This window comes from Ammospiza nelsoni, chromosome 14 (genome assembly GCF_027579445.1).
Source record: "Ammospiza nelsoni isolate bAmmNel1 chromosome 14, bAmmNel1.pri, whole genome shotgun sequence".
Taxonomy (NCBI): Eukaryota; Metazoa; Chordata; class Aves; order Passeriformes; family Passerellidae; genus Ammospiza; species Ammospiza nelsoni.
Window position 1 is genome coordinate 16,088,668 of NC_080646.1, and position 12,689 is coordinate 16,101,356.

The window sequence follows — 12,689 nt, forward strand, 5'->3', positions numbered from 1 at the left end:
CTACAAAATTGGTTTAGTGTCCTCTGTTTACAATAAAGCAAGTAAAATCTTCTTATTCTCTACTTCTAAGCTGCTAATTTTGTAGTTTTTTGGCAGTTTGTATTTGATCATTCTGATTTTGTCAGATGATGATATACTAGTTAATAAGAAATAATTTCTTCTTTTTTCCGCCAGCGTTGCAAGCACTTCACATACAGGGAAAAAATGGGAAATCCTCTATGAACACGATTATTACTAGTCTATAAAGAATGTATTCTACTGTAACAGACTGCCTAACAGTCTGTTAAAAAACCCTAATAACTCTGACAATAAAATATTTATTTGAACAACTACAAAAATAATTAAAGAGCTCTAATATGATTTAGATGGGCAACATTTTTCCCTATGAGATCAGACACTGCACACAGAAGTACATCTTACTTTTTATTTAAATCATGTAACTTTCTCTCCATTAAGTTTCTGTCAAGCAAACAGCTACATTGTATTTAATTTACAAGCTACAGAAAAGCTATTCACAGAAGGCAGATATTCAAAAGGGAAGCATTTTTCCACAATTAATATGAACTGCGTTTAGATTTTTAAACAACCAAAAGATTTATCTTCCAAGGAATACCTGGCCTCCAATGAGTGGAAATCTGTGTGCCAACTCACCAAGCAGCTAAGAAAATCAACCAGTGATTTCCTACTGGCTAGTTGATAAGTAAAATTTCTAGCAGTTAATTTTAGCCCAGTGAGCCCAATAAGTGTGCCTTAACTGCAGAGTTATTTTTGAGTTTCACTCATATATTCTTCCTCTGCTTCCTTTTCCTCCCATCTAAAAAAATCCCAAGCCCCTGCCTCCTTAAGCTCCCTTGGCTCCCAATAACACTTTCCACTAACTCCTGGTAGAGCCATAAAGAAAAGACCCAAACAGCAAAGGACCAGTCCTGCCATAAATCATCCTTATGGACTTCATGTGAGCACCTTGGCCTACAGCCACAGCTCCCAGACCTCCTCCTGCCCTGCTCCCCCAGGGCTCACAGCCCCAGACACAGCCCAGGGCTTTCTAACCCTCCCTGCTCCCTTCAGCTGCCCCCCCAGGTGTCAGAGATGCTGCTGTGTGCACAGTGCCTTTCCCTGGGATGGGCAGAGCCTGGCAGGGCAGGGCAGAGCACACAGAGAGCTCAGAGGGGGCTGTGCAGCACAGCAGCGAGGGCTCTGACACTGCTCATTTATCTGTCACTGCTCCTCCAGCTCCAAATGTGCCCAGCACTTGCCACTTCTCACTTTCCCTATTTCTCATGGGATATTATGCCACAACCTATTAGCTCTTGAGGCAAGAAGTCTTTCCTGTCATTCAGACCAAATATGCCCTTTCTCTATTTCATCCCATTACTCTGAGTTATATCCAATTTATTGCATTCATTTTGTTTGTCCCCTCAGCAACTGCTCCATTCTTGAACTCGTACCCTGCTTCCTTTTCCTAATCTGCTTGTTTCTCAACTCCATGTTCTCTTTAATGCTAAACTTTTTCTATTTTTTCATGTGAACTTTTCTTACCTGTCATTCTTTTTTCCAGAACTCTTCTTTTCTCCAAAAGTACCCAGTAATGAAGTGTCCAGAAAGGAACTTGCCCCTATCCCAGATCAGTCACTAGAGCCACTCTGAAAGAAGCAACAACGTCTCCCTATTCTGAGGAGAGGTTTTCACATCTCTATTCTAAAAATATATAAATCTTTTGAAGCTGTTTCATTTCCTATGGGTTCTCCTTCCATTTCAACCTGGAGCATCACTTGTTTTATAGACAGACTTTTTTCAGAGTGCCTGGTTCACTTTTGTCTAATACTTTACTAAAATAAAAATCTACTTGTCAAAATACTAATTTGCCTTTGAAAAACATGTGCTACTACTACAGTTTTCTACCAAGCAGAAAGGGAGTCTGCAATTTCTTCTGATTTGATATGATTTAGCTACATGTCCTATCCCTCCTCTTTCTTTCTAGATTACTCATAAAAATTCATTAGCATTTTGATGCTTATGAATGGAAATAAATTCCTAATGATGTGCATGGAAGAGAGGGAGAAGTTTCAGTAAAAGGAAGATACAACCAGCAGCAAAACTGGGTTAGATCCATGAGTGCTGTATTTGTTACCTGTGCTCACAGAGGTCTGTACAACTGCTCAGCAGATTAGGCATCATTTGAGTATGGAAACTGATAGATCCTACAGGGAATAAATTTTAAATCCCTATTTGAAAAGAGCATAAACCAATATTGCATGTTTTTGCTGCTTGAAAGGAGCCTCCAAACTTCTAACTTGGCCTCCCAAATGATTTAGCTCTTCTGTTTAGGAAACCTCTTTCATAATTTCACAGTTCTTTGAGTAGCTGCACACTTAGATTGGAGGGTTATTCTGCAATTGATACTGTGTGATTCATGTTCCTTGAACAAGAGAAAATATACAAACATGTTTTTATAAATTGTTTTTAAAGTGTGTAAAAATTTGATTTGCTACATGTATTTTCAGAAATACACAACTATTCAAATAACATAAGCAATTTGATTTTTAAACACAATAGGATTTCTGTGCTCTGAAGTCACCTGGTGACACAGGAGAGCAGAGACAAATGAACAAGTAGGCAAAAATGATTATTACTCTCATCTCTGCATTTTTTAACAGAGATGAGGAGGCAGAAAAACCTTGGGAGGGTACCTAGATGTTTCTTAAACATTAGGAAAATAAAAACAGAGATGCAACTCCTGAGAGCAGCAGACACAGCACTCAAACCCAGGCCATGAAAAGAGCCTGTTTTCCTTATCCCTCCCAAGTCCATCGTTGGGAACTGCAGTGGTCATGTTTGCACAGGAGAAAAGCCAACTCAGCTGATGTGACAGGAAGCATGTATTTAATCTCTGGACCATTATAAACTTGTCATTTGAAGCCCACAGTCACTAATTTAGGCAGAACAGTGCATGAATCAAGTAACTTAGTGGGAAGTGTGTGTACACTAATGCATGTGGCACAGTAAACAGAAACTGTGATAAATTAGACAAACCATGTAACCATTTTGTGGATTAATTATGAATTAAACATACTTAAAAATGTAAGATTAATCCTTAAAAAAGGACAAACAATCAAGACAGCTCCCTGCACAGTGGGCAAGCATGGCTGACTTATTTACCTACCTGTTACAACACCTTAATGGATCTGAATTTGCCTTCTTTCCTATGGCTTGAGTGACAACTGACTAATAGGATTACAGGCTCTGTTCCAATAATACAGCTCAGCTACATGCCAGCAAAAAATGACAGCCTAAACCTGAATTACATGGCCTGGGAATCCATCCAATTATTAACTAAAGTAACTGTTATTACCTAACCTAATCAAAGGAGAAGCAGCTGTTAATCTTTGGTGGCCTGCAGTGTAGTAGCGGTCAGACTGGATGGACTGTCTTTGTACTTGACTCCTCTACAGACAATAATTATGTCCTTTGTGATCAAGAAGGAAGGGCTTCCTAACCTTTCAGACAGAGGCAGCAGATGGGGAACAACTGTTTGTGTGTTCATTAACAAGATAGGCTAGATTTTATCAGGGTTTGGCATCTGTGGCACCCTTGGAAGCACCACTTACCCGAGGACACAAGTATGTTTGGCAAATTCGAAAATGAGTAGACTAAATAGAAAGTTCAATATAAAGTTTTCATCTCATTATCTGACATTTGGTACAGAAAAATACACACAGCTCAAAAAGAGCGATTTACACATATGCCCCATCCTATCCAACAAAGAAACACAAGAAAAGGCCAACTGGCCTGTGCTGGTACTTGGCTGGCTTTTGTTGCACTCATTAAAGCAGTCACACCATGTGAACTGTGTGCTTCAGAAATGAAACCAAACTGGGGGGAAAATGCTGCTCCATTTATACAAGGCAGTGGGTAACACTAAGTAACACAGGGAAATAAAGCCAGCACTGTTTTGCAACAGCTTTTGGGTTGTGTGTTCAATATTCCAGGAGAGAAGGGAGAGCAAAGCCTGCCCTGCACAGGGCACTGGCAAACCACAGCACTTGTGGAGCAGCACAGGTCAGGAAATCTGTCTCACCAGAAGCACAATACAAGTGCCACTTGGTTTATGCTGGGGAAAGTAAAAAAATGCTGGGGTAACATTGTGGAAGGACCTGAATGGGAAGATGTCTGATAATACACAGGAACAACCAATATTTGGAAGCTGAAACTGAATGAATTCAGGTGAGAATAAAATGGGGGTTTTTAATGCCAGGAGCAATTAATGATGAACATAATATACTTAGCATATATAGTCGACTCTCAATCATTTAAAGTTTTTAAATCAAACCTGATTATCTTCTAGAAAAATATGATCCCAGTTAAATCATAATTTATTAATTTGGTGCAAGAGTTATTGGGTGAAATCCAATGTCCTGGACCAAAGTACTCCCTTCCATACATTTCTCCTGTTAAAGTATTATTATTAGTTAATAAGTAGAGCAGAATCAGAAATAATGCTGAGCTTCAACAGCTGAAATGATTTAATGCCAGCTTTGCTATCTCTGCTCTATGTGACTTTAGCCCATTTTGACTATCTGAAATATTTTGAACTAACTGAAATACTCTGGTGCAGACCCTCTCTCAAAGGCAAACCTCCAAAATAAATATTTTCATGAAGACTAAAAAGGAAATTTAGAAAAATTATTTTTCCTTCATTAACCCAAAGAAGGTTTTCTGCTGGTCCTGCAGAATGTCCAAATCAGAAGCTGATCTGGAGAGACTGTTTGAACAGACTTCAGGAACTGAAGTATTTCAGAAGAAATTATTTCTGAATGGAACCAAATACTTTGAAACATGCTGACTTCTATTTCTGAAAGAACACACTTGTGCAACTCTATTTTAAACTCATGGAAGAAATAATAACTAATTAGTAAAATACAGTAAAATCCATCTTAAGAATTTTTTTCTTTCCTTTTATCTAGTGTTTGAAGATTCTATCTAAAATGCCAGGGGCTAAGAAATGCAATTCAAAGCTTGCTTAGAAAAACAAACCAGACAACCGAATATTGTGCTGGCTTCTCCTTTTATTCCCACCTTTCCTCTCCCTTTAAATAAATTCACAAGTATATCTACATGCACAGACACACCCACGGACACATTTCTGACTGTAGAAAACCTACACTCTTTGAGTAGTTCTCCAGACTTTATACAGTGCAAATCCCTGGAGAGTACACCAAAGGAGTCTTCTCTATTAAAATAAGCAATTTTGCTCCCTGCAACACTTCTCTGTAGTGAAATTAGTATTAAAATAATCCCCCACTCCAGGTGTAAACCTCAAATGGGTTTTCAAACATAAATGAATTCACCTGCAATAAAATTTCAACCACTGAATATCAATGAACAACTAGTTTAGGAGTAAAACATGAGCCAGAACTGGCTGAGTGTTGTTTGAATTGGAGGGAGGCATTATTCCCATCAAGGAGTATCTCTCTTGTATTTGTATCCATTCCTTCCTCCTGCACTGCTTATGGGTTAAAGCCCCAGCAGGGAGGCCTTGACAAACAGTCCATCCCACCTTGTCCTGCTCAGCCAGGTGCACATTCTGAGCCTGAAAGGTGATTTTGGGGCCTTTGGGAAAGACAGCTGCTGTGTCTGTGTGTCCTCAGGCAGGAGAGAGGATCCCTGGCACCTCACAGCCATGCAGAGGTGCCTCTGGCTGCTGAGCCATCTGGGTGACACTGGTTTGTCACCTCCACAGCCCAGCTGTGCCAGCTGCAACTTCAGAGCCTGCATTTAGCACACAGCAAGAGAAATATCTAAGAACCAAAAGGATGAAAAAGCAAGCACTTGATACAGCATCCAAATGCAATATAAAAAATGAGGCGTACCTTACTTTTTAACTGTACCAAAAATAAAAGAAGAAGAGGCATTTTGGACTATCCTCTCTGAAAGTCTACCATTGACAAGCAACCCAAAATTTGTTCAGGCCTAGGGACAATATCAATACTGAAAAAATTATTCTTAAGCCTGTCCTGAAAACACTAAGCATCCTGTGCACATAAACCTAATTTCTGTCTATGCCATCATATAATTAACTCATTTTTCTGCTTGCTAACATCTGCCCACATTGTCAGATCAAACCAAATTCAATAGGACTCCTTACTGACTCACTGAATGATCTAATTGAACAGGATGAGCCTTATTTACACAATCTCTTTCCAAGTTCTGCTGTGGCTTTTCAGTTTGGCAGTGAAGTCCCAGAGAGGCACCCTGCTGTACTTCTGTTGATGAGGACAGGACCCTCACAATCATAATTGTGAAAGCCATAAAGGAAAGACAGGTAAAGGTAAACCAGGGAATTCCATGCTCTCTTTTCATCTGCTTTCAGCCATGCCAAGCAGCATTACAGAAAACACACAGCACTGCTTGGGAAAGTAAGAATTACTCTCATGGATACCCTGAGAGACAGCACTGAGCATTGCAGCACTTGTGCTTATTAAAAATACATGTCTGGTCTATTTATAAATAACAGAGCCTCTAGTAAGTGCATCAATTAGAGGAGGAAAGCAACAACAGAGCTTTAATAAGAGGAACAATAATAAGAGAGCTCCTGGATCTCCACAGATGGTTCCATTAGCTGAGGCTAATTTGACTTTTTCTGATTAATCACAAAAATAAAAGTTCCCAAACAGGTAAATAGAAAGCAAAATTACATAATATTGTCCTGTCCTCTCTCAAAATTTATTGGACAATGAATTGCCCAGCGAGCAGGCAAGTCAGGTCTCTGAACACTGAATCTGACAGGTCACTGCTGAGAGCTGGCAGCCACTAGAAAGCAGTTTATTTCTCTGAACCCAGACTGTGCAAGCCAGAGCAACCCAGCCAAAGCAAAGATACTAAAATTATGTGGGAGAGGACACATGGAGAGGGAGCAGTGGCTGTTTAAAGTCAGGAGCACTTAAACCCTGAACAGAGCTTTCCCCTGATTGCCTTGGGTGCTCTCTTGTGACCAACCTGTCAGACCATGAGCCCATCTCCAGGACAGCCACAAAGGACTGTGGGGCATAGGAACAGGGTGGGTTTGTGAGGTGCTGCAACATCAGAACAGACCATGAAGGCCTCTGGGTGATGTGTTCTCAGGTCAGAAGTGATGGTCTCAAATCACTGTTGAACCTAAAAATACTTCAAAGAAAATATATGTATATTTATACCATCACACTAAAAGAAACAAAAAACTTTTCTTTAGAAACCATACTAATCATTATTTTATTATGATTTCTAAACTGGCCTCTGCTATTGGCAGAAATGTGCCTGGCAGGCAGCTCTCCTCACTGAGAAATCAGTGCCTGGGCTTTAACAACACTAAAACATTTCTCTTGTCTTGTAGTGGAGGAACTTTGCATACCCTGGAATGTATAAATATCCATTATACCCAGTCTGATATGATGTATTAGCTCTAAACTGGCGTAGAAGCCTGATCTGACAGCAAAAAGCCACAATTAGCACAACACTGGAAGCTGACAGCATTTAATTACATCCTGCAGCAGTTCTCAACTACACCCACTGGGCACAGAAATTAACCTCCCAATAATCTTGGAATAAGAACACTGCAGAGCTTATCTGTGAACTCAACTTGCCTTATAATACCATTTCCAGCAAACAAGTTAAAAAATATTCTGTGAATGACCCCTAGTAACAAGTTCCTATTTATATGTTCATCTTGGGTAAAAGGTTAATCCACAGATTACAGAAACTCTGGGCAAAGGAATTATTGATGAGATAAAGCTGCCTTGCCCAACCTGCAGCACATGACACACACCTGACCTGTTGACTTCTTCCAGGCAGTGACAGGAAAAGGCTGTTGGGGTGGGAAATGCTGTCCACAGAGCTCCTGCTGTGTTTGCCCACTGCCTCTGTGCTGGCACTATCAAATCTGCTGCTGCAGCTGATACAGAAGAGGATTTTTCTGCTCCAGCAGCAGCTTGGACCATCTGCAGATAAACTGGCGCTTGCAGGACAATCCTGATAGTTTTGAACACTGCTGAACCTTCTTCAAGCTGTGTTTGAGCGGCACTGTGCATCACTGGCACTCAGTGATGATCACCTAGACATTAAAATTGTCTAATTCTCACTGTTACAGGCTTTAAAGAAGTGAATTAACTTTCAGGAGGGTTACTTACATCTCATCTTTTCCAACAATTCTATCTGCTTTATCCTTTTTGGAGTTCATGTTCTGATTGAGGTTCTGTACTTAACACTTGCAACAAAGGAAGCATAAATACAGAATTCCCTATGTTACTTTCTGTATTTGCAAAATTATTAGATTTTCAGTGGCAATATACAAAGTTCCAAGGGTCTCTACTTTTAGCTGGTAAAACTTCTTAGTTTAAACTTATTTGGTTTTTACTTTTAAAAAAATTATGTTTTAAAACTTACTTTTATGTTTTGTAATTCAATACCCTTCCTAATGTTTGGATTTTGAACTTTAAATTGTTTTTTAAACAGTTATAATTCAACTTTACATTTGATTAATTACTTCCCTTCATGTGACATCACTGCAGCTCTGGAACTGGCTACTGCAGGAGTATCCTGAGTTGAAAAATTAATGGATGGATTTAAATATGAATCCACTATTTGCATAGAAATACATCATATGTTTAGCTAAAATGAACCTTAAAGTTTTAACTGCTCATTGTAACAAATAAGAGTATCAATTACTTTCCCAGAGAACAAAACCTGTAAGGATGAAAGCACAGTTAAGGTGGCATGTGGGTGTTTGTTTTGTTTTTTAAAACTTTAACTAGGAACGGTCCCCTGCCTGATAGAAAAGAAGGCTTTTTGGTGTGAACCAGTGCACTGTGCAAGAAAATCTCCACGTGGCCGAAAGCCAGGGGAGAGAAAGGCAGAGGCTGCCCTGACAGCCCCAGGGCTCCCAGGGGATGGGGAGAGAGCAGCCTCGGGACCCTGCAGCTGATCCCAGCCCAGCTCTGGGTGTGCCCCCAGCTGTGGCACAGCTCAGCCCTTGCCCTGGCAGTGCTGCAGACAGACGGACAGATGGACAGCCTGATGTGCTCACCGACCCTGCCATGCCAGGACAGCACCAACAGCCCTGGCTCCCCAGGGTGCCCTTGGACTGTGGGCACACAGCTGTTTCCTTTTGAAATGAGAGCTGTGCATAGCTGTGCTTCCCCTTTTCCTGCAGAATGAACTCGGTGTGAGTGCAGGTTTGGGTTTTGTCAGGATATGCAGCGATTATCCAGGTAATTCCCCTGGGCACCACACCACGAGACAGCTGCTGTAAGCAGCTTAGCAGGAGAAAGAGCTGTGTGATTTCCAAGCACTGTGGTGTCTGAACCTAGTGTCAGAGAGAAATTCTACTTCTAAATAGATTTATGAGTTGTAAGGATTCAAAGGCTTCTGCCGGTGGTGTCCCCTAGTGGAGAGCGGCAGATGCCGAGGGCACGGGGACAGGAACGGGCTGGCCCAGAGCCACCCTGCCGGGCACAGCCCTGCTCACAAACCTGCCGGGCACAGCCCTGCTCACAAACCTGCCGGGAGCAGCCCTGCTCACAAACCTGCCGGGCACAGCCCTGCTCACAAACCTGCCGGGCACAGCCCTGCTCACAAACCTGCCGGGCACAGCCCTGCTCACAAACCTGCCGGGCACAGCCCTGCTCACAAACCTGCCATGAACACCCCTGCTCACAAACCTGCCATGAACACCCCTGCTCACAAACCTGCCATGAACACCCCTGCTCACAAACCTGCCATGAACACCCCTGCTCACAAACCTGCCATGAACACCCCTGCTCACAAACCTGCCATGAACACCCCTGCTCACAAACCTGCCATGAACACCCCTGCTCACAAACCTGCCATGAACACCCCTGCTCACAAACCTGCCATGAACACCCCTGCTCACAAACCTGCCAGGCACAGCCCTGCTCACAAACCTGCCAGGCACAGCCCTGCTCACAAACCTGCCAAGAGCAGCTCTGCTCACAAACCTGCCAGGCACAGCCCTGCTCACAAACCTGCCAGGCACAGCCCTGCTCACAAACCTGCCAGGAGCAGCCCTGCTCACAAACCTGCCAGGCACAGCCCTGCTCACAAACCTGCCAGGCTCAGCCCTGCTCACAAACCTGCCGGGCACAGCCCTGCTCACAAACCTGCCGGGCACAGCCCTGCTCACAAACCTGCCAGGCACAGCCCTGCTCACAAACCTGCCATGAACACCCCTGCTCACAAACCTGCCAGGAGCAGCCCTGCTCACAAACCTGCCAGGAGCAGCCCTGCTCACAAACCTGCCAGGAGCAGCCCTGCTCACAAACCTGCCAGGAGCAGCCCTGCTCACAAACCTGCCAGGCACACTGCTCACAAACCTGCCAGGCACAGCTCTGCTCACAAACCTGCCAGGCACGCTGCTCATGGCTACAATAATGCCCAAAGGTCAATTTCTGAAATCCTCAGTCAGCTAAGAAATGAATTCACTGTGAGGCTCTAGAGAATGATGTAAGTTAAATTACATACAGGAACGGTGCCTCTGCGCACGTGCATGGAGATAGGCAAAATCCCAAAATACAGTGAGGGTCAAGCCACTGCTTCATGCTTAAGGTAAATTCACTATGACTGCAATTTTCATAATGCTTTTTTTTGACTTATGTAAGATGGCGACAGACAAGATGGCAATTCACTCTTTGAAGGCCATACCTGCTATACTAGGAACACACAGTTTCTTGGGTGCAAATAACTGCAGCACCAAAATTCAATGTGCAAGAGTTTGGGAATCACAATTCTCACTGTATTCTTCAATATACTTTAAGCAACAATACTGAGTCTTTATAACAGAGTATTTGCTTCTCAAATCTATTTTGTCTGTATATATATGTCATATATATGTTTATATACACATACTCACACATATACATACTCAGGGTAATTTTAAATTTCTGTAGAGATATTTGAAGAACCTTATCCCATGTTCCATTTAACAGTGCTTTTGCTCCATACATTAATTCTTCAACAGTTTTTAATTTTATTGTTTCTGTTTCTGATGATGAAGAGTTTGTATTATTGGGGGGATTGTCCCTCTTCACCCTGGCTATGGTCACCATCCCCAAGGGGCCCAAGAGTTTAGAGAATAAAACATAAATATAGGGCCCGAGTGTGTTGTTAGAGCCAGCCATTTCTGACAGTCTTTACAATGGGATAAACACTGTCTGTCTACAGCTCCCATGTATTTGAAAGCTACGACAAACATTTTACTGAAATGTAAATAACTGACATCACCACTGCTCAAACAGGAGGCTGAAAAATCTCTCTAAAAATCCCAAACCCAAAAACATTGCCTGACACAAAACAAACCATTGATGGTCACTGAGAGAGCATGTCTTAGAGATCATGAGCATTGAGACCCTTTTTTTAGAAAATGGATTAAACCACTGCAGTCAATATTCACACATTTTTCAGTTACAAAATTATACCCTTCTCTAAGGAAGTATATTTTCCCTCTGAAATCTGTTTCCAGTATATTATTCCAGTATATATTCCAGAATATTATTCTGAATTAGTAATGTAAATAATCATACTTAAACTTAGACTATTCAGAGGCAGCTGCTTCTAGATTTGCATGAAGAGAGCTGGCAATAACTATAAGCACTGTGGCCCAGTTTATCAAAAGCCTCCTGTTTTATTTTGTGGTTCCATGTTAATTGCACACTTTAACACTTTATTTTGTACTCACTGTTATTTGCTGAGATTTTTACAGCACACACAGAGCCTGAAGGAGATCGGGGACACAGCTATCCTCAAACCCATCCAAAATCACAGTAAATTTTATGAGCAGAAGCAGTGAAATCTTCTTTGTAGGATTTTGTGCCTTGTGAGTATATGGGAGAGCCTCAGCTGTCCTGTTTGTGCTGGGCATGGATCAAGCCTGCACCCTGCTCTGCAGCCCTCTCCCAAAGCAGAGCTGGGAGAGCTGCACTCAAACCACTCACTTAAAGGAACCTTATCACTCCTCTTGTGGTGGAGATCTTTTTCAAACCAGTAATCAGCAAGAAGCACCATATAAAAGCAATTCTGGTTAAGCAGATTAACTGTAGCCCTTGAATTCCAAAAATCATGAGGTTCCCTCAGAATCCTACTGAATCTGTGTACCATATTCCCAGTCAGATGGAGAACAGACACATTAAGGGCTTGCCTAAATGTCACATGTAAGTGTTGTACAAATGTAGCTGCAGTGATTTAACTGCAGTGTTTTAGCTGCAGCTGAGCCAGGTGAAAAGGCCACTGCCCTCAGCTGCTGTCACCAGCCTTTGAATGGCAGCAGAATAAGTGTCTGCCAATCCTGCCCAGCACAGACCCATCCCAAACCACACAGGACACTTCTAACATTTAAAAGCAGGACTTTTAAAACCTGAAGACACACCAACCCTCTATGAACAAATATTAGGAAGAGCTTTAGGGAAGGGATTTTCTGTTGGCAAGTGTAAGGATGACCATCTGAGAGGCAGCAACCTCTGACCCAGGTCAAGGTCACAACCTTAGAAATGTATGTACTTCTGTCAGGTCAGGGCCTCATGTGTATGCAGCAGACATTTTTCAATCAGTTGATCTTTTCAATCAGGAAAGTTTTAAATCAGGGAATATCACCTCTTTACATAATAGGGAAATAAATGATATAAGCAGAAGAAAGTTAAAAGTGT

General features: G+C 42.0%; 1 protein-coding gene across 3 annotated transcripts in view; it reads right to left on the reverse strand.

Annotated features, from left to right (window-relative positions):
- SCAPER (S-phase cyclin A associated protein in the ER) overlaps positions 1 to 12,689 on the reverse strand; it is a 136,549-nt gene that overhangs the window by 51,456 nt on the left and 72,404 nt on the right. The window lies entirely within an intron of this gene.